Source organism: Cheilinus undulatus, linkage group 14 (genome assembly GCF_018320785.1).
Source record: "Cheilinus undulatus linkage group 14, ASM1832078v1, whole genome shotgun sequence".
NCBI classification, from domain to species: Eukaryota; Metazoa; Chordata; class Actinopteri; order Labriformes; family Labridae; genus Cheilinus; species Cheilinus undulatus.
In genome coordinates this window covers 3,853,834-3,876,792 of record NC_054878.1, presented here as the reverse complement: position 1 = coordinate 3,876,792, position 22,959 = coordinate 3,853,834, and the positions used below count along the sequence as shown (strand labels likewise).

General features: G+C 40.5%; 1 long non-coding RNA gene across 1 annotated transcript; it reads left to right on the top strand.

The window, feature by feature from the left end:
- Positions 1 to 21,957: 21,957 nt before the first annotated feature.
- LOC121521982 lies at positions 21,958 to 22,570 on the top strand. Its single transcript, XR_005992911.1, has 3 exons — positions 21,958 to 22,188; positions 22,349 to 22,460; positions 22,544 to 22,570. It is a non-coding gene; the product is annotated as an uncharacterized LOC121521982 (long non-coding RNA).
- Positions 22,571 to 22,959: the final 389 nt, after the last annotated feature.

Here is a 22,959-nt window from a genome sequence, read left to right as displayed (position 1 = left end):
TTTTCTGGTCTTTAGCTGGTTTCTTCCCACGCTGTGTTGGGGCATAGCCTTTTGTAAGATCAGTTAGTGGTCTGACAATGGATGAGTAGTTGGCTATGAATCTACGGTAATAACCGCAGAACCCAAGGAATGATCTCAGGGACTTCAAGTCTGTGGGCTGAGGCCAGGTGGTGACTGCCTCCATCTTGGCTGGATCAGTTGCGACGCCCTTTTCTGAGACTATGTGTCCAACATATTTGACGCTGGGTTGACAAAACTGACATTTGTCAAGGGAGATCTTAAGTCCAACTTCTCGCAGTCTGTCCAAAACTTTTAAGAGCCTCTCCTCATGTTCCTCTAACGTTCTCCCAAAGACAATCAGATCATCCAAGTAGACCAGGACTTGGAGGAGGTTCATGCCTCCAACTGCCTTTTCCATCAACCGCTGGAAGGTTGCTGGTGCTCCAGTAATGCCCTGTGGCATTCTTTCAAACTGGTAAAACCCCAACGGGCAGATGAAAGCAGTCTTCTCTTTGTCTTCTTCTTTCATGGGGATTAGGTAATAACCACTCCTTAAATCCAACACTGTGAACCAGCGGCTTCCAGACAAGCAGTCTAGAGCATCGTCGATTCGGGGTGTGGTATACTGGTTGGGAATGGTGCGATGGTTCAAAGTTCGGTAATCAATGCACATTCGGACTTTTTCATTCTTCTTCCTTGCAGTCACTATGGGTGAGGCATAGGGGCTTCTGGATTCTTTGATTATGCCAGCAGCTAAAAGCTCTTGGATATGTCGCCTGACATCATCAATATCCGCTGGATCCAGACGTCGAGACCGTTCACAGAAGGGTCGGTCATCTGAGAGCTCTATGCTGTGCTCCACCCCTTTAGCTAACCCTACATCCCACTCCTGCAAGGAGTAAGCATCAGCTCTTTGGGCAAGTTTCTCACGGAGTCTCTCCTTCCATTCCTCTGGCACGGGTGAGTCACCGAAGTTGATTTGAGTTGCATCAAACCCTTCTGTGGTTGTCGCAGTTTTGGGTTTGTGACAACGTCAGTGGAGTATAGGCAACCTAGAATAGTTCAAGCAGGTATGACTGTTTCTTTCATTGATTCATTCTGTAAAAGAATGGTTAGCTGGTTGGTATCAACTGCACAACTCGGCACAACCATAGGCTGTGTCAAGAAAATCACCAACAGCACGTAGAATGGCTTCAGTGGATGAAGAGGACGAGTTTGTTCCAGCAAAGAGACTCTGCATATCTTCCTCTGTCTTTCCTTCAGCCTGCAGCAAAGCATTTAACTTAGTACTGAAGTCTTCAGATGTGGGTGGGGTTTCACTTATGACAACCACAGGCGATGCGTTTTCTCCTTCTGCTGCAGGATGTACTTCAAGTGGGACACTTTCAGCCTTTAGTTTCTCTCTGCTCTCACACAACACCATCAACCCACCTTACTTGGCGTTGAACATCCGACCTCTCACACGTACACATCCAAAACTTTTTACAGTTTACATTGTTTCTTCAATAATGGTAATTTCTCTGGTTTCAGGCACAATCACCATCACTGCATGATCTTCCTGGAGGCCTCTGCACCAGTTCTTGAGCTTGCTAACTAGTGTAGAATGACTCTCCATTCTGTTCTCACTATCTCTACACTGTTTTGTGATTGCCTCTAAAAGCTATTAAAGGAGGTTAAATGTCAGGCAGTGTATCTTAATCTCTACATGCAAATTACAAATACTAGTCAAAGTACTATGTAACCCCTGCAAAAAGCAGAGTTCTCTCACAAGTTAACTGCTGAACCTGTCTCATAGTTCTCACGGTATTTCGGCGCTTTCTCGCGTGAACTTAGTCACGTGACACACGTGAGTCACATGAACTAATCCTTTTAAATCATGGTGGTTCAGTCAGTCGGGAGACGTGGGGGATGCTCCATACAGGGCTGCAGCAGATGTCGACAAGTTAAAACAAGCCGTTTGAAGCAAGTGACACACTCAAAAAGTCGACTCGAATCGGCTGGGTTTTTTTCCCTGTTCCTGATCTAAACCAATCTAAGATGGCGAGCTTACCCAGAACCTGAACCTGAACTGATCAGCGTTGATTTCTCCACCTGTGCGGTAGGAGATCTTCATTCTAGTTCTCTCTAGCCCAGTGCCCCCCACAGCTCTCATCTCACTGCTCTGGACTGAACTTTTGTTGCATTCTTCCCTGGACTTTAAAGGAGACATATTATGCAAATTTCTGCTTCTTTACATGGTTCCTATATGTCTAAAAGGAATCTTAGTATGCTTTGGTTGAAAAAGCCAAAGGATTTTAGCAAAGCAGGGTTATTCAGACACCAGTTTCACAGCCCTGCTCTAAATGGCCGGTTTTAGTGCCTTTCCCTTTAAGTGCGAGCGAGCTACTGCATGCCCCGCCCAAAGACGGTATTTGCACTGCCCACCTCTTCCAGCCTTGTGGAACACGTGAGGACATCATCGCGTGTCCATGGCAATGGTTGAGTTTGGGGAAAAATGGCTGCCGGACAACAAACTGCGGTGCAACCATACATGTTCGAGCCGGAGTCCGACCCAGAACAAGAAGAGGCTACAGAAGAAACTCAGCAGCCAAGAATGAATATCGATGTTTCTCAGTGGTTAGTAGTTAAGTTTGTTACCTTGACCTTACGTTTATGTCACTACGTAGACGAACAAAAGTTTTACTGGCTTACTGGCCGTCTCCCCATGTTGCTAAAGATAACTAGCCCCTTCTCCTGCCTCGAGTGTTTACATAATAAAGCTTATCAAAACCTGGACTGGTGTTTACTGGTGTTCAGCTGCAGTAAAGCAGATGCAATTTAGCTATAGCCATTACTAGTGAGAGGCGTAACCCCATTTGTTTTTTTTTATTTACCTTTATGAAGACAGGTAAGTCGGTAGAGAACCTATTCTTATTTGCAATGATGACCTGTAATTAGCTACTGGCAGCAATTTTCAACAACTGTAGTTTTCAAGAAGCCACAGTTGCCTCCTATCACCTCTCTACCAGCAGTATTTTTTTAACCGGTTACAACGGTTTATAAGCTTTAAATAAGTATTATTAAATAAGCGACATGATTGTTTAGCTATCGTAGTTTCCAATAAATAACAATGAAAATTCTGCTTACAAACAGGTGTTCCTGTGGCAATTGTCAACAAATGCCTACAGAACTAGAGAATATCTGCTGTATGGAAATACCACAAGTAAATGTGAACACTGGGCAAACATGGTTGTCCTTTTGCAGTCCATCTTTTCTGTGATCTATTGTCACTCAACTGACCTTTCACAATTTCTAGGTTACACAAAGACTACAGCAGCTTCCTGAGCCACCATCATGCATGGTGGATCACCCTGGCCTAGAACCTGTCTGCCTGAATGTATTTTCACTGCAGAATGCATTAAACATTTATCAGGCAGACTATGGACCTTTACGTCTAAGGGGAATAGTGCAGTAAGTTTTTAGTCACATAAATGCTATTAATATATCACAAGTGTTATAATGAAAAGTACACAACTGCTTTCTCTATCTTACATTGCTTATAGTTTATCTTTACTATCTTGTACCTATTAACATGAAAATTGCATATCAAACAATGAAAACACAGAGCAGTGAGTAAAGACGTTTTATTGTAAAAAAAAAAAAATTGTTAACATGTGTTGACATGTATGAAAAAATAACAGAAAACAATAACAGGACAATAATACAACAATAGTAACAAGAAAATAGATTCCTGAAGTAAAACAGCTGAACTTTATATATTAACTTAAATATCAACATGAAAATGATAACAAAGAAAGAATGTAGTTGCCATAAATATGAACATTCAGTGCTGACTTTATATTGGATTGTGTCCAGCCAGTACAGATACCTAGCCTACAGAAGCTTTGTAAGCTGATGCTGGGGCTTCCTCAGGCGGAGAGTGAGAGTTGCACCGCCTGCCTGCGTGGTGCTGAGGATTCGTGCAGAGTTCCCTGACGCAGAAGGACAGTACATTGGGATCAGAGCTGTCCTTGGTTGAACCTTGACACGTAACTGGCTATAACCTCCAGCTTGTCAGGTCTGTCATAGTGAGCCGAGAGGTCTTCAGGGATTTTGAGTTTCAGCACCTCGTTCACATATGGGGCAGGGTCCTGGAAAACCTTCTCAAAGATCAGGTCCAACAGTTCATCAATGTAGTCTGCAGTGTAATACAAACAAAAAAATGATAAGCCTGTAGAAAGGAGTGCTTCCTGGACTCAAGAAGAATGTGTTTGAGGTGCTCTTTTGGATGGGATTCAGAGATTGGTAGAAAAACACAAGATAAACTCCAAGACACTGTCTTCATGCAGTTAAAACGCCTTTAATGTCATGGCATTTAAAAGTCCAAAAGGTTATTAAGGCCAAAACTTGAACATTTGATACAGGTAAATATAGTACTATGTTTGTACTACATGGTATGTTTACCTGTTGTTATCAAGTGTTTAAGGGGAGTGCCACTTTAAAAAAGACAGCTATTGTTTCACTGACATCTGTTTGTTTGACTTCCTGATGGAGGCTGGATGCCGAAACACATTTAGGCTTGTTCTTAAAGGCCTTATGGCCATGCCATGACATTAAAGGCATTTTAATTGCATGATGAGAGTGTCTTGGAGTTTTTTTTTGTTTTTTCAAACAAAAAATAATGTTTACAGGAAAACTGCACTACAACCAAAAAGGCTTGTGCTGCAGTGTTGTAAAGGTTCTCTTCTAATTTCTCCTAATAACTTGTTATTTATACTTTCTCCTTATTTATTATTTATTTTGAAGACAGTCTACAAAGAATTCAGATTTTATTTGTGTTTATTCTATATTTTTAGCCCTTCTTGTTATGCCTGTGTGTCCATGTTCATTTTAATTTGTGTGGTTTAAATAAAAGATTGTAAAACTTACTGAATGTTGGCTCTGCTTTCACAGGCTCTGCGGTGCATTCTCCATGTTTTGATTTGGGGAAGTTGTTTCTGTACAGCAGCTCTCCACTTGTAGATGTTGCCTGTGGTCGGCCAGCATTTTCATTGTAATGCAGGCCAGCCAGGTAGAGTCTTGGGTGGAAAAATAGTACTTTAAAAATGATAGTAAGCACACTAAACTATGATGAACTGAACAGATAGTGATGGTTTATTCACCTGCATAACATTCCAAGGTATGGGAAGACAACATTCTTGGGTGCAAACCGCAGAACGACGCTGTGAAATGCCTCCAGCGATGAGGTCTGATAGTGAGGGCTTAGTTTTCCACATCTTTCAGAATTCTCTTATTAGTCAGCGCCTTTTCTAGCCTGCAGAAAGCTGGTGTTCCTGAAAAAAAAATCACATCATTTCAAAATGTATAAACATCTTTTAGATACATTAAAAAGAAAAAACACATTTTACACACAATGTTGTTTGTGTAGCTACCTGCTGGCAACCATTTGCTCTTGTCCCTTGAGATGCGCTGCGGATGCAAGCACTGGGGTTAAGCAGGATCTTCATGTGTATGGATGTCTTGGACATGGTTGAGAATGGACGTCCACTTAGCCACTCTCTCTGGCCCTGACGTAGAGGAGGCTGCAGTCCAGTACACATGGTTCTTTATGCTGTGAAGCCACTTCTTCAGCTTCTCACAATCTTTGTTCTGGGCTATCTTGACCAGTTTCTTGGACAGTCCTAATCAAACAACATTTCACTCACGTTCAGATAAACAGTATTGAATACAAAATAACTAACCCTAACCCATGTAACACAGTATTAAATATAATAGGAAAATATGCTGTGTGGACCTGTGAGCAAGGGTATTTTATCCTGATTTTCCCCCTCCATTACACAAACACAGTAACAATACTTTTTTCCATGTGCCAGACATCATAGTACTGTGTCACGTTGGCCTCCCTCAGGAACTTCTGGATCTGAGGGTGACGGTCTGTGACAATGCTGTCCAATTTAACACCATGTGCCTCCAAGAGAGCAAGGCTCCTCTTCAGCCCTTCTTTCTTCATGTAGTAACTTCCACCGACTTTGTTGCTCTGATCAGAAAAATGCATAACAGAACATAAAAGTCTATTTAACAGTATGATTTTTAAAAGCACTCATTAAACACAGATTAGTTAACTTGAATACAGGTCATACCTTTGAACTTACCTGAACTAACTGTATGTCAACAATAGTGTTGCTCCTCAGGTCCATCATTGAGTAACTGCCAAACTTGGCAGAGTGGCCTTCAAAAATAAATGTATCATTTAAAAAAAATTACATTTTACATATCACTTTGTTGTACTTTATAGTAACCACTTTTCTAAACAGAAACATCAGAGTAAAATGCATCAGAGAGTCTTGTTTACCTGGTGAGTCAGCCCTTAAGTCGCCACCAAGGATAACACTGTCCTGCTGACTAAGCTACGCCATCATGCCGTCCTGCACAGTTTTCCATGTGTGTATGATAGCAGGCTCTATGTACATCCGTGCATGAAACAGTGGCTCCCTGTCCGCGGACAACTGAGACCATTTTCCACCGTTTGCTCGGCTGTTAATATGTGGAGGAGACAGTCTCCTCTGCGTGTTCATAGCGGAACAGTAGCTCACCGTCTGCGAACAACTTCTCATTTGATACTGCTAATGTTCTGCCGTTAACACGCAGAGAAGACTTATGAAATTGTGTTATTTGCGGCCAGTGAACTACATTAACTTGTTAGCATGTTGTGCTAAAGGACAGTGCGTCGAGCAGTGGTTCATCCAGCTGGTTAGAAACGATAAACTCAATATCCTAAATCATTTTCTCAATTTACTGCCATGTTTTAAAAGAGTGCTGATATGACAAATTAACATTTGGTAACAGTAACATTAACGTGAATCCTGCGACCAGTAAGCCCAACGCTGATAACTTCACATGTAACGTTTGTTCAGTCTCATATTTACATCGGCGGTTAGCGTTAGCTCATGTGCTAAACAGCCAAAGTAACACAAACTGTACTGTTTTTTCAATATTTACAGTTCCACCATCTGTGTCTTTGCCGCGGACAGTGGGTATGGCTCCATCTTTCAGGAACAATCTCGTTGCCAGTCCAGCGTTATACTGACTCTGGTTGCTGAAACAGTCTGGTGTGAAGTGATGGGCACATACACAATCGCTTTTGCTCGCTGAAGCTGGGACGTTTCCCTGATAAATAAAATTTAGCCACTTCGCTCTGGTGTCCTCCCTGGTAGGGAGGCGATGTAAAGAAACATGAGGATCCTTGCATCCGAGGACAGAGCAGGAGTGCTTGGCCTTGAGATTGTACATGGTTGTGGTCAGTCTGGTCAGTACTAGCGAAGCAAAAAAAGATGGCGGATCCTCGTTCAGGTAGCTGGCGGAGTAGGGGAGGAGATACCCAGCCTGAGGGTGGGAGTATGCAAATCATCCGGACTGTTACGTAACAGTCCGGGTGAAATCCAAACAGCTCGTCTAGAGAGTGATTTCCTGACTCCTGCAGGTTACAAAACATTGACTTAGTTGTCGAAAATCACACTTAAGGGGTAGGGAGGCACTCTGGATACGCAAATATACCTACTAAAGTAACGAAAAAGTGAGTTTTGCATAATATGTCCCCTTTAACTAAAGAAGACATTCACTGAATTCATCCTGGTCTCAGAGGCATATAAGGAGACTCAGTTGAAACATATTAAACTACTGATTCATACTGAACTGCTGATACATATTGAACAGAAACAGATTGGGTTATGGTTGGGTTAAAGCATTTGTTTTGTTTTCCTGTTAAAATGGTCATGACCAATCTGTACATATTGTAAATACTCTGCACCATAATATAATACAAAGGTACCTGCAACAACTTACCTGTCTGCTGCTTATTGTTACTGGTCCTCAGCCTCCTAGAGTGAGCCTAGAAATTATAATTTGACTCTAGCCCAACAACTATATACTTTTGGTTATCATTACTTACCTGTTAGTATTTTACCTTCTAGATTTCCCATTTGCATACTGAGTGTAAATGCTACAACTAGCTAACTTAAGAAAAGGCAATATTCTCTACCAAAAGAGTAAGCTATGTGTAAAATTATCCCAGCGGTGCCTCCATTTATGTAGATAGATCCCTATCAAATAAACTTAATAAATAAAAATAAATGTATTTGCACAAAGTGCTACAACTTAAAGACCATAAGTTCTAAAAGGATAATTTATTAAAATCAGTGTTTAGTTTAAGGTAAAATCTTGTCTCCTTCTTTTAGAATTTAGACGTTAAAAAGTTAATGGTGATACTGACCCATAGCCAACGCTAATTTTCAATTAGTCTTTGAAACTACAATTAACCTGAGGAATACTAAGTTTTATTGTGGAAAAAAACAACACAATCTGTTTTAAGAGATCTGTGTAAAAGCATTGTCATGGTGTTTTAAAATGTATTACTTAAATTTGTAGCCTGTAAACGAGGGCAACAATACGCTCGGGGGAACCTTATGTGGCGTATCAGTTTCAGTCTGTCAGACATTTTTTGAAGCACAGCTAGACTTAAATAGACAGTTAACCTGCTCTGGAGCAGGCTAGTTCTGAAGTCTAAGTAACCGTGTTTGCTCAGCTGAGACTCCAGTCAGCCACATTGATGGAATGAAACTCCCACTAAAATAAGCCAGATTTACTGAAGTAAGCCAGGCTTAACCATTCATCCACTTTGATGGAATACCCCCAGGATTGGTTTTTGGACAACAAAATAACAGAGAAGGCAGGCAGCACACACTGTGAGTTTCATGTTTTCCTGTGTTTTCCTTACACTAAAGGGGTAGTTTCTGTTGCTGTGTATCTGTGAGCCAGTACTGTTGGACTTTGTAAGAATCCTGAGATTTTCCTCTAACAGTCTGTAACATGACTAAGCTGACTTGATAATTCGCAGCTTTAATGAGTGTGAACTCCTCACAATTTAAAGGCCAAAACACTGGCTGGTGCAGTCTTATGTCTTTATGGGCCCCGGACAATTGCCTTCCTTTGCCTAACGGTAAAGTCCGCCTCTGGATCCATGAGAAGTGAGGTCCAAAATTATGCAGTTTGCCTAATGCCAACACAATAGAGATTGCAAACAACAAAATGGTTTAATTGTTCTCTAAACTGGACTCTGTCTCTTTTTCTCTTTGTGTTGTTATCATACTGCCAGGTGGACGAAGTGAAACAAAGCATCTGACCATAAAAAATATGGAAAAATCAAGTTACAGAGCAAAGATGACCTTGAGCTGCAAGGTGACTTCCGAATCTTGTGGTATGCCACGCTAACTGACCCTACTCTTCTGAGTGAAACATCAGGGGCTTTCACTCCTGGGTCACTCAGCGATGGAGACAGCGGCGTTTACCATGGAGACATCACGCAGAGAAACAACTGAATGTACAGTGTTGAGTTCAACATCACTGTTGAAGGTGAGTTTTTATAAGATGTGAAATGAAGGACTAGCATGAAGTGATTGCATAAAAATTTACTCCCTTTAAAGTGACTGACCTAATTCAACAGAGGTCCAGCCAATAGGTGCTAGTAGTCTCACAAATGGGGATCAATTAATCAATCAATCTTTATTTGTATAGCACTTATCATACAATGCAATGCAAGTACAAAGTGCTTTACACACAAAAGAAAATTAAAAGAAAAATACATGAGCTCACCCTCGTCCCTCTCCTCACCCACCACCACTTTTTGAGCAGCTGCAGGTGTGAAATGTTCTTACTAGGAGGGCCAGAAAGAAGAGTATTACAATCGTCAGTTCTACAGGTGATAAAAGTATGGATTAGTGTCTTTGAGAAATAAATGGTCGCACTCAGGCAATGTTCTTAAAATGATAAAATGCTTTTTGGTGATGCCTCGGATATGTGGTTCAAAGCTAAGCTCTGAATCATAATAACACACCAAAATTTTTTGCCTGCTCACACAGATTAAAAGTAGGGCTGTTAACATTAACATGTTAACACTTGTGATAAATCTTGAAACTTAAACGCGTTAAGAAAAATAATGACGCAATTTAATCATATGACTAAGTTTGACCACAACTTTCTACCGTAGTCCTCCAACGTGGATGTTTATGTGTCTGGGGGTGAAGAGGTGAGAGATAGTGATGTGCGATACCACTGATTTCCCTTCCGATCCGATACCAAGTACAATTCAGGCTGGTATCGCCGATACTGATCCGATACCGATACTTGCTGTGAATTCTAAATCTTATTTAGGTTCAGCTATGTGTGTAGACTCTCAAAACAGCCTACACTAAAACTAAAGAATTAAAAGTTTTCATACCCTTGCCATTTCATATAAAAAGCTATGTTACTCATTGAAATTGCTATTAAAATACATAATTTAATGACAATATAATAAATGTCACAATAATTGCATAAGTTCGTCACTACTACATTTCAAAATATTCAATTAACCATCAGTCAAAACAAATGAGACTGAAAATAATACAAGAAAAATATTTTATAGAAACAATGTTATTATCTATCTTATTTATAAAATGTTTTTCAGTTTTATCTTAGCTTTTTTTTTAGCCCTCAATGGTTGTTTTATTGCAAGTATAATGTATATTTTAGTAACACCTAGCCTGTGTAATCCACTTCAAATGTTTTACTTTACAGGTAGCCTTACCTGACTAAATCTAGGCCTACTGAATAGATGTGAGCTGATCTCAGGGACATGGATTTTTACTCAAAGCTGAGCTCATGCAGTTGTTTATTGTGGCATTTATTTATTTCATTACTAATTTAATAACCATATTTATATTAATGAACATTTGTATAGAATAAGATTCCGTAGCTTTAAGAATGCAGGGAACTCCCGTTGTTTGATCATTAAAATAAAACCTAAGTCTAGTAGACAGACGTATATCACTACACATCTCCAACAGCTCCTTATTCTTTCTGCTCTTTCTGTACCTGGATAGTTTCTGCCTGCAGCACCAGGACTCCGAGAGTGACGTCTGTCTCGCCCTAGCAGCACCTGTCTCTCTCCTCTCCTGCTCTCTGGATCGCCTCATCATATTCTGTTTATGGTTGATTCTCAGATGTTTAACTATCTTAATACTTAACTGTCTTCTCACAGACATCACGTGCCGCGTCGTTGCTGTTTATGGAGCTGAAATATGTCCCCACATGACTGCGTTTTAGCGAGCAGCAGCCCGTTGTGACCAGTGACGCTCTTATGGAGCCCTATTACGCATGTGACTGACAGGCGGAAGAAGAAGTAGTTCCTACTAACTGGGAATCATTACAACAAGTTTGCGATAGTGTTTTTACTCTCTACTGTATTCCTGTTAATGGCAAACTACACATTTGTCCACATTTATTAAAATATCGATATTTTTGTATGAGAATCGGTTCTAAAACGTAAGACTCTGGTATTGGAGGGATCGATACTTCAGTATCGATCCGCACATCTCTAGTGAGAGAGTCCTTTTTTTCCTTCAGTATTAATTACCCACGCCGATGAAATCCACAGGGGGTTATGTAAAGGGTTCCATATCTTTCTATCTTTCTATCTTTGTTTGTTTGTTTGTTTGTATGTGTACAAGATAACTCAGCAATGGAGAGTCAGATCTTCACCAAACTTTCAGGGAATGTTGGGATAGTGACAGGGAAGAATCGATTAGATTTTGGTGATGATCCCGCGCACCTGTTCAGTTTTTGTCGGACATCAAATTTTGAACACCATAGTAATCAATGGAAGTGTGATTTCCAAGGTGGCGCTGCTTCGGCGTGGGTCTGCCGCCTCAGACAACCATTCTAGTTTAGTTTAATTCTTTTTATTTATTTTTATTAGTGGTGGGACTCGATTAAAAAAAAATCTAAATAGAGGCTTTGTAATCAATTAATCTCAATTAATCGCATATCAATATTTGACACAAGAAGCAACATTTTTCAATTGAAATGGATTTTGGTATATGACTGAATCAATGAATAGACACATAAATGAGCTTAAACAACAAAATTGTGTTGATTTTCATCACCAAGTGTTATTTGAGTGCAATATGAATAAGGAATGCAATTTGAATAAGAAATATTATGATTGCATTGTTTGAAATTCTCTTTCCACATGGCAGTTCATAATTTGGGTCAGAGGACGCTATCTGTAGCACTGCTTCGAGCCCCTTATCTTCTACCATGGAGAGTGGTCGACAGTCCGCTTCAATCCATTTTGCCAGTGAGTTTGTTAATTTGTCAGTCGTGGACTTACTCATTTTGGCTCTGAACCTGAGTTTCCGTTAGCCGGCATTTGCCGGTCATTGGCTGGTAAAAAGGGTGGAAGTCCGGCAGATAAAAATATAACTGGTCAAAATGTCTGGCAGAAAACATGCAAATGACCAGATAAGTAAATACTGAATACTTGCATATTATATTTTGTATAACCTAGAAGATATGTTGTGAGAATGCATTAAAATAAACTAGAAGTTGCCTAATCTCCCTATGTCTACTGTCCTGCAGTGCTGGGGTTGTTTATCTCCTCAGACTGCAAGCACATGGCTAATTATGTATGTACGATGACGTCAAAGCTGAGCGCAGGCTCAGTATTGCTGGGGACTCTGCAGGGAAAGTGGGAAAGTTTGACCAGAGCTTTCTCGTAAAGCAGAATTTTAATCTAAGTGAGGTTTTCCTGGTTAACCAAAGGCTTAATATCATCAGTGGTATGGAGGGATTTTATGTCATCGCTGCGAGTAATGAAGAGGCTGAAACAAAGGGAATTGTTTAGCCGAGCCGCTGACACACAGATACAGCAGCAGAGCGAGAGAGGAGGCCTACGCTGGACAGAGTTGTAGTGGACTTTGACAAACTACCTATGACCAATCCTCAGGTAAATTTGGATTATGGTCAACACAGAATCACATCGTGCAGAACGGCATGGACCGCTTGGAGCTGATAACGAAGGCTCTGTCTCTCTTCAGAGAGGTTACAGTATTTGTCATCATGAGGACTGATATTAGCAGCTGATGGTAAGACTCATTTTTTTATTTGAAATGTAGAGTTCTAACGCAGTGTCCAGTTAAGAAAGCACTTTTGTTATGTGTTTGTATGCATCGTTGTCATCGGTGGAGGATGGTATTTGGCTGTTGTAAGCTGCAAAGTTATGGTAGCGGCCTATGAGTTAACAGGCTGATGGTGCTGATGTGAAACTGTCGTTGTTGCTGAGTTTAACATGGGCGTATATTGTGTAACTGACTGTGTGTGTAAGGAAAAGCGCAGCTTTCATTTTGATACTTTAAACCACTTACACAAAAACATAAATAAATAAGAGAGAGATTTATGCGTTTTGCCGCTGTTAATGCAGCAAATAATGTTAAAGCAAATGTCTGGTAGTTGTTCTAAATGGCCGGGATTCCTGAGGACTCTCGGTCATTTTGACCAGGGACAAAAAAGACTAGCGGAAACACTGCTCTGAACCCAGTCATCTGGTCGAGTGTGGATTGGCGACACTGCCTGCTCGAACTAGGAACGTTGTCTGTGCTAGCTGCAGCATGTTTGGCATTGAGGTGGCAGCGGAGACTAGAAAAGCTCTGGTGATAGGCAAATTCTTTCTTACACAGTTTGCACACAACTGTGCTTTTATCCAGATGTCCATCCGGTAGTTTTTTAAAACTAAATCTTCCACCCACCAAACCCAGCAATGACTTCTCATCGGTTTCCATGGTGTTTGTCGTGTTGTGTCCTGTGCATCAGTACTACGGGTATTCCGGGAACTTGTGCAATGAGAAACATTCCGTGCTGTTTGGAGTGCAAAAACAAATTGAGATTAAATGTGTTACTTTTTTTAGCGCGTTATTTTTTCTGTAATTAATTAATCTTAATTAACGCGATAAAGTCCCAGCCCTAATTTTTATGTCTGACCACCTATTATCACTTTTAAAATCTGTTTCAAAAGGCAATCAAAAACACAAACACACACAATTTAAAAACGTGTCCAATTTGTCTGTTGGTTTGTTCAATCAGCTGGCCTGTCTGTACTTTGTCCCTGTCTATCATGTGTACATGTATGTTATTTTTCTGTTCTGCATTAATAAAAAAATAATAATTTATTTATCAATTAAAATTAAAAAGTCTTAAAAGTCTACAAACTAAACAGGACCTGGCTAAATGGTCACCACTCTTTTTGACACTTATTAGTAGAGTAGAGTGAACACAATTAAAATGACAGTACTCCCAAAGTACCTATACATGTTTCAGTGTCTGCCCATATTTATTTCTGGTACATTTTTCAAAGAGTTAAACTCAATAATATCATCTTTCATTTGGAATGGCAAACAGCCACGCCTGCGTAGAATACATCTCCAGAAGTCAAAACAGGAAGGGGAGTATGGCACTACGAAATTTTCCAGTATTATTATTGGGCATCCAATTTGTGCTGTATATCTTACTGGACACACTACCACCTAGACAACAACTGTCCCACATGGGTCAAAATGGAGATTGATATCTGTAGCGCCATGTCTCTATCAGCCCTAATTGGTTCATCAATGCTGCTACAAAAGAGCATATCACTCCCCTCCCCTGTAGTCGGTCATACTCTGAAAATTTACTCACAATTCAGGAAACATTTTAATTTATTAGATACATGCCTCTCTAGCCCAATTGCATTCAATCACCTCTTCTCACCCTTGATACTGGACACATCCTTCAATATATGGCATTGGAGTGGTCTGAAGAGTTTCAGTCACCTCTTTATTAACAACAAACTTTCCTCTTTTGATCAGTTATCTGAGAAATTTGATATACCAAGGTCCCACTTTTTTAGGTACTTACAAGTACGGCATTTCATTAAAGGATTGATTGTAGATTTTCCCAGTAAACCCTTGAAGACAATAACTGATTCCATCATGTCTTTAAACCCAACAGACAAAGGTGCAATTTCATCCATACTCATGCTCATCTCTAAACTAGATCAAACATCTAGGTCTGATATTTTGATCACCTGGGAACAAGATTTGCAAATGGGAATTGACCAAGGAATCTGGACCAAGATGTTGAAGGCAGTCCATTCATCCTCAATCTGTGCCCAACACGCTTTACTTCAATTTAAAGTGGTACATCGAGCCCACCTCTCTAAATCCAAACTTGCCAAAATATATCCACATATCAACCCTATATGTGACAGGTGTAAGCTTGCAGAGGCAACACTGATTCACATGTTTTGGCTATGCCCTATCTTAGAAGGCTTCTGGAAAGCTATTTTTGCTGCCCTTTCTAGCATATTGACAGAATTGATCCAAATCCTCTAGTATCTCTTTTTGGGGTAGTTCCAGAAGAGATGCATCTATCAGCAGAGGACCAAAGGGTCATAGCCTTTACCACCCTTTTGGCTTGATACTTATGAAATGGAAGGATGCTGCGCCACCCTCGGTATCTCACTGGATAGCAGATGTATTAATGTACCTGAAGCTTGAAAAAATTAGATTTACACTGCGTGGTTCTGAAAAGAAATTTTAATAGCATGTGGAGACCCTTTTTGACATTCTTTGATAAGCCTTCTACACAAGTAAATCCTCAGCTGTTGAATGGATGCGTTTGACCCTTGACATACACTTTATGGCCTGGTCATGCTGTTCCTGGTTAACTCTTCACTGTATTAGTGTTGAGCTGTGGCTTGTTATCTTAGGCTCTCATAATTTTTATTTTTAAATTCTTACTGTCTATTTACTTTGTATTTACTGTATTTATTTTTCTTTCTATTAGTGACGTTGATCCCACCGCATTCTCCTTTTGTTTTTGTTTTTTTTTCCCCCAAAATAATATGTAGGTAATTATCTGCTTTGTCAGTGGGTTTTTAAAAGTCTTGACCAATGAAATGAGTCAAACATGGTGCTGTGACATTCATGGTAGAACAAGTGGAAATACAGTGTTTATTCTATGAAATGTATTTCTGTTTGGAGATGTGGGTTGTGGCCCGATGCCGACATTTCACACCTTTTTTTTTTTTTTTTTTTTTTTTTTTTAATTCTGCAGGTTACTGCTGTTACTATCTCATTAACATATTTACAGAAACTCTTCTATTAATCCTTTCTTTGTGCCTTATTTTACTCTTTACATTGTAATGAAGTGTAGCAGACTGGATTATTGAGTGGCAGCTAGGGATAAGGGATTGTAGGGTGGGGGGGTAGGTGTAGGGTTTTTGTTTGTTTGTCTGTTTGTGGTGATGTGCAAAAGTCAATAAAAAGACTATGAAGAAAAGTCTTTAGGCTGCAAGGGCTTTAAGTGGTAGAAACAGAAACAGGACAGTCCTTTGTTTTTTTGTTCACAGTCGGCATCTTGCAGAGCTTAAAACAAAGATAAAAACAGGCGTGCCTCATCTATAGACCTATTTCCTCAGTGGATGAAGGCTGTTTTCTAAAATATACTTACAAGAAAAATACTTATTTTTTGCGACGTCAACCCCTTTTGCACCTTCCATATTTTGTGTTTACAATTTTGCTCTTTTCACTTCCCTTTTATTGGGTCTGCTAGTGGGCATCTCCTGGAAATCCCTGTCATATGTCACAATGCTATGAACTATGGTATGCTAAGTCTGCAGATATGCCCACTCACGGAAAGGGTGCATGAAGGGCTCCAAAAGTCCGTGAGAGAGCCTTCACGCACTTTACTATTTGACAGTGGGACAGCCCTAAATCCTAGAGGGAGCATGCCCCAAAGTCAGTGAGTGTGGACACTGAGACTGGGCCAGTGTCTCCTACACCACGCTGGACTTCAATGTCCTATATCTGCAGTTCATGACTGGAGTTGTGGAGGCATTCCCTCATTCAACATGGATAGATACCAAGGATTACTTTGAAAATCTGCCTCTTATTGACTGTTGCATGTATCAGAATTTTGATGGAAAATTGTAGAGCCTGAAAATGATCAAAGTGCTAAATTCAATTAGTCCAACAACAGCTACACTGAGAAAAATAAAGATTTGTTAAAATGTGATCAGGTGAGTTCAGATGTTGAATGTTGTACAGAGGTCACTGCTGGGATTCCTTTGTTCCTCTTTCTGATGAATTATTGTTGTTTTTGATGGTTAACTCTTTTCACCTTGAGTGAAAAGAGGACTTCCTGAAAAAGACTTCAACTGCCTGACTTACTTTTGTAGTCAAAACTTAACCATGCTCTGATAATTTCATTGATTAGAGAAAATCAAAAAGGTGTGGAAACATGTGCAGATACTTCTTTTGCAAGCATTGTTAAAGAAGTTTCTAATGATTACCACCAGTCAGAGGGAATTATAAATTATTTGATTTCAATTATTGTGCTAAAGTCCGACTCAGACTACATGAATTCAGCCAGATTTAAGCCTGACTGCAACGTCACAGCTCATCGTCAAAATCGCGGCTGATTTAGAGCGCCGGGAACGACAAATGGTCTTGTAGTCTAGTTTGACACCCTGACCTGACAATAACGACGTGAATCCTGACGTCTACCAACAGGAGAACATTTTCTCATTGTCTTTGCATCATCATTTCCAAGATTTAACACTTTTTATCCCCTTTTAATCCCTAAAACTAAAGTGTACATTTCATTTTATTCTATTACGTTATCACATGCATACCTTAAGTCATATCTGAAGGACAGCCAGTCCATATTGTCCTCCTTTTGATACATCCATAACTGTTATCCATAATCCAATTAATTTTTTTTCTGTTATTTTACCTTTTTATGAGCAAAAAATGCTACAATCACACCAACCGTTTCTGCTGCAGGGTGATCGACACTCTTTGGCCCTCCCCCCGACAACCTGTGATCTGGCACTCAGTCACAGAGATGATGGTGATGTCAGCATATGGTGAGCGGTCAGAATCACTCTTGTAGTGTGGCCAGGCTGTCAGCCAAGACAGGACAAGATTTGGTCGCATAGTCTGGCATGGTGCAGTCGTGAACGACCAAAAAAAATTATTTTTTTCATTTTTACAAGCTGAGTTTAACTGAAATTACATGTATTTCAAAGAAAAGAATAAGTTAAACAAAGATTAGTCTTGTTGAATCTACTTGAAAATGTAAGTAAATTTCATTTAGATTTTTTGGTTCTTGAACTAATGAAGAGTAGTAGTTTTGAAAAGATTAATCTGGCTAATCTACAAAAAAGAATATACGCAAAAAGTTACCTAGGTTTTTATAAGTAGGTTGGGCTCTATATTTTTTTTTCAGTGTAGGTCTGCAATGCTGTTCACTCTTAGAAGTAAAGGTGCTGAATAGAACCATACAAGGTTCTTCGGCTTGTCCTCATAGGAGAACCCTTTTAGGTTCCTGTTAGAACCCTTTATAAAGGTTCCCCCTGGAACCCTTCCGGAGTGTTCTACCTAGAACCCAACATTAAGGGTTATACCCGGAACCATCTGTGAAAGGTTCCACCCAGAACCCTCTATGAGAGGTTCTACAAAGAACCCTGCAATGGTGTAGTGGTTTCCCTGATAACCCTTATTGGGGGTTCAATCCAGAACCCTTTCACCATCTAAGGGTTTCATCTAGATCCCACATAGGGAGTTTCACTGAGAACCCTTTTATATTTCAAGGGTTTCATCTACAACCAACACAGGGACCACTTTTTAAGGGTTTCACCAATAACCCTCTTGTCTTCTAATGGTTATATGAAGAACCACATTGTATTCTACAGATCAGGCAAACTTACTGAATACCATATATTGTATATTGTGTTCATCCATCATTGTTGACACTGAGAAAACATTCAAACAATTTTTAATGCAGATTTTTTTTATTTAAAAATCTTGGAACAATGATGGATAAGGAGAGCAGACCCTCTGAGGATAAGCCAACAGAACAGGAGAGGTTATGTAAGTCCCGGGGGGAACAGGACAGAAGTGAGCAAAGGACCAGTGGAATCAGCAACATGACAGATAGACACAAGCCAGGCACACCAGGCTGCCCTCAGCAGGTGGATTCATATAATCTCCAGCAATGGTGACATAAAAAAGGAAGACAAAAGAAGACAGTTAGTAGCATCAACACAAGGCATACTTACTACACCAGATGAAGCACTACGCCATCTACAAACAGTAAAGTAATGCATGGTCCAATGAGAGCAGTCAGAGTATAGGCACATAGTAATGGTGACAGTGGAACAGACTGAATAAGCCCGTCCTCTAACTCCTACAATAAGAGCCTCCACTGGTGCACAATCAGGTGAAAGTGAGGGAACCCCACAAAGTTTTCACATTATTTAAATAAAGTTGAAATACTTTTCATTAAAATAGTCTACCTTTCTCTATAAAGGTCCTTAGCTAGAGTCACACTTGCTGAAATAAGATAGTAGATTTAACTTACCTTGATTCTCTGAGGTTTCTGATCTTCTGTCACTTCAGCTTCTAATACAAATTCATTCATAGGTGATCACATAATGTGTGACTAGTAATTACCACTAACATGTCACACCTGTTTTGTAGAGAAGGGCGGACCATGTGGCGGACCATCCACACTGTAGCCCTCCTGCCATCCACACTCAAGGAAAAATAGGTCAACTAATCAATCTCCAAAAGGAAAATAAATTTAGCTCTTTTTTGGCTCATGAGCTCCTCCCTCCAGGAAGGGTTACAATAGTAGAAACAAAACTAATATGGTGGCTCAGTAGGTAAGAGCACAGCAGTTCTATTTTGAAGATTGAGGGTTCAAGACATGATCTTCCCAACAGAGAGCACATCGTGTTGCTTCATTATATATTTGCACTGTATTCTTAGGTTAAGTGTTGTACATCATGACTTGGAAATTATCACAAAAAACAATATCAAAAAAGATCTTCAGCAGACAAATGCCCCTCAACTCAATCCCATACACAGTGTATCTCACATTAGACGGACTAACCTATTAACATAGTTTTGGTTTGTGGCAAAGGAGGGTTCCCACACCAGGGGCCTACAGCACGAAGCGTGGTCAGCTTACCCTGGGTAACTCACATCTATCCAGGGTTGACTAACCCCAACAATGGCAATCAGGATAATCCACACGGTAACTCAACCCAGATTTGTCTCATCAAGAGCCGTGAACGCGCACGTATAAAGGGAGGGCTCAGAGGCAGCTGACCAATCGCAATCATGAGCGCTAAACAGATGGAGAATCGCAAGGAAGCAAGTGACAGGGTGCCCTACTTCACATGTGAGGAGCAAAGATTAATAATGATGAAGTACGAGGAGAAAAAAGTCCGAATCCTGTAAAAAGGAAACACTGTGGCGGCTGCCAATTGCAGGCAAAATGCTTGGCAGTGTATAGCGGACTGTGTAAATGTGTAAGTTACTCATCAATGGCTCAGTCTGACACTGATCACACTCATGAATCTCATGAAACAATAAACTCTGCAAATGAATTGCATGCATTTCAATTATCATCTCATTCCCCCAGATGTAGTCCTTCTGGAGTGAAAAGAACGTGGGGGCAGATTAAAAAGAAGTATAAAAACAACATTGCCTGGTAAGTTGGTCTGTTTCATGTCTTAACATCATGCTATAATTAAGCTTAAAGTTGTCGCCACACTGAAATCATGCATACCGAGTTGATGTCTGACTTAAATTAACAAATTACAAATCAGCAGCTGGACTAAAATACACTCTCCCTCTTTAAAGAAAGAAAGCCCTCAAACACAATGAATGAAGTGTAGGAATGTCATGATGGAATAATGTGCTGTTTCACATTAGCATTACATCCCTTTTATTTGTTAAGCACTTTGTGTTGCGTTTGAATGTGTGAAAGGGGCTATATAAATGAAGTTTGATTATCTCTCCCTAGTATATTACCTCTAACTGTATGGTTACGTATGATTTCATATCATATTGGACATCACTTCTCTAATTCCACATGGGAGCAGCTTCATTGTCACCACATTTCCCCTTCTGATTTACATTGTTACAGCCAACAGGAAGAAGAACCGTAAAAAAACAGACAGGGTTGGGTGGTCCCACCCAGGACTACACCCCTGCAGAGGAGCTGGCCCTGGCGACCAACAAGGGTTGCACCATGATGGATGGGGTGTCTTCGGGGGTCGCTACCAGCCCTGGAACCGAACGGAGGTGTAAGTACATGCAAAGTATGTTTGAGTCAAACCTTGGCCAATTTACATCATATCATTGTGACCTCACTAACACAGGCCCATCCACTTACCCACAGTTGATGAAAGTACTTTGGTGGTGGTGGTGCCAGAGAAGGCAACCTCTGAGACTGTGTCTTAGCCAGAGGTATGTCACACACCAGTCACACACCAGCATATAATTGGCACATGGCTAACAGACCACTTCTATACTATCTCTACAGGTGGTGATGGACCTCGAGGGGGATGGAGAGACACTGCCTGTCTCCTCTGAGGGAGCTGTTCCTTACCATGTATTGTAGAGTTGAACCCACCCACACCAACACAGATGGTGGGAGTGTATAGATTTGGCTATGACTGAATGGTGATGGTCTGCACATGGAGTTGAACAACTACTTCAAATGTTCAATACTTAAAGACCCTGTAAAGTAAAAATAAATCTGTATTTAGGTTTGTTGTATGATAGATCACTGTGTTATGAACCCCCAGGTCAAATTTCAGTCACATAAAGCATCTCCAAGTTTATAAAATTAAGCTTCAAATCATGAAAAATGAGGCAGTAAAATCTGCTCCAGGATGGTGTGAGCATGTCTGTTGAATGAGCTGAAACCACGCCCACTCAGGACACCGGAAGTCTGCAGCATTAACCCCCTCACTCATGGTGTCATACTTGGAAAAATATTTTCCCCTAAAAACATGAACCAGTAAACAAAACATGCATAACTATAACTTTGCAATGAAACATGGACATTATAGAACGGTACAAGAGTACAAGACTGAATTCCTTTGCACAAAATGAACCAGAAGTCTCTGCTCCAGATGACTGCTTCCTTCCACAATATAGTAGTGTTAGAGGGGCGGGGTCATTCTCTACTGTGGGTTCATGACATCGTGAGCCCACATATTGGCCCCGCCCACATGAAACCAAAGCAGGAAAGAGATGAAATGGCCTAAATCCAGAATTCAGTCTCATGTAGATCTCAGAGTTTTCACATGTTTACAGCAACCATATTCCAACATTTCTAGAGTGGATTTCACTTTACAGGGTCTTTAATAACCCATTGTTGCCACTGCTATGTCAATGTTGCAGAAAGAAACAACACCCCCCTCCCCCTGCTGAGCCCCAAGCCTCCACATCTACTGGGGACAGCCCCGGTGGCAAATACCAGAGGAAGAGACCACACAAGGTACTATCAACCACAACTGAAACAGGGGAGTTTAAAGTCTGTATGTGTAGCATAGTGTGAGAATGTTAAAGCAGCACAGGCAGTGTTCCCCATTATACATTTCCTCACTCAAACTCTGTCCATGCTTTAAACTATGTGCTCCATATTTTACTTGTTGCAGAGTGCAACCCTGGATGCCCACTATATGAGAAGTCTGGAGATATACATGGAGTACAAGGAGCTGAAAATTGAGTACTTAAAGCTCAAAATGAAAAAACTAAAGCGAGAATTAGGTGAGTGAGTAATCACATTTATTGCACTGTAAGTCATTTAGATGCCGGCATCACTAATGTGTGTATGTTCTTCTTTCTTACAGGATCGGGTGAAGGATAAATAAAAGTGTTAACTAAAATACCAGCCTCTGTGTCTACTTCAAGGGTGCTTTATTGGCATGAAATACAAAATATATATTGCCAAAGCAAGACAAAATTAATTGCAATAATCAACATAATGTCTCTGAGGGAAATGGAAACAAAGACAAAAACCCAAAAATTGATCACAAAAAAAGACAAAAACCTAAAGAAACAGCTGTGTGATGGCCTCCCTCACTGCCCAGCCTGTAGGATGGTCAAGGGTGATGGGGTCCACAACGTCTAGGGGCTGAAAAGCAACCATAGGCTCTCTCTCCTTCCTGATCGTTGCTATATTGTGTAGCACACAGCAAGCAAGTATTAATTTGCACTCCCGGTCTGGGGCCACCCTCAGCCGGTGCAGGCATGCAAACCAGGCCTT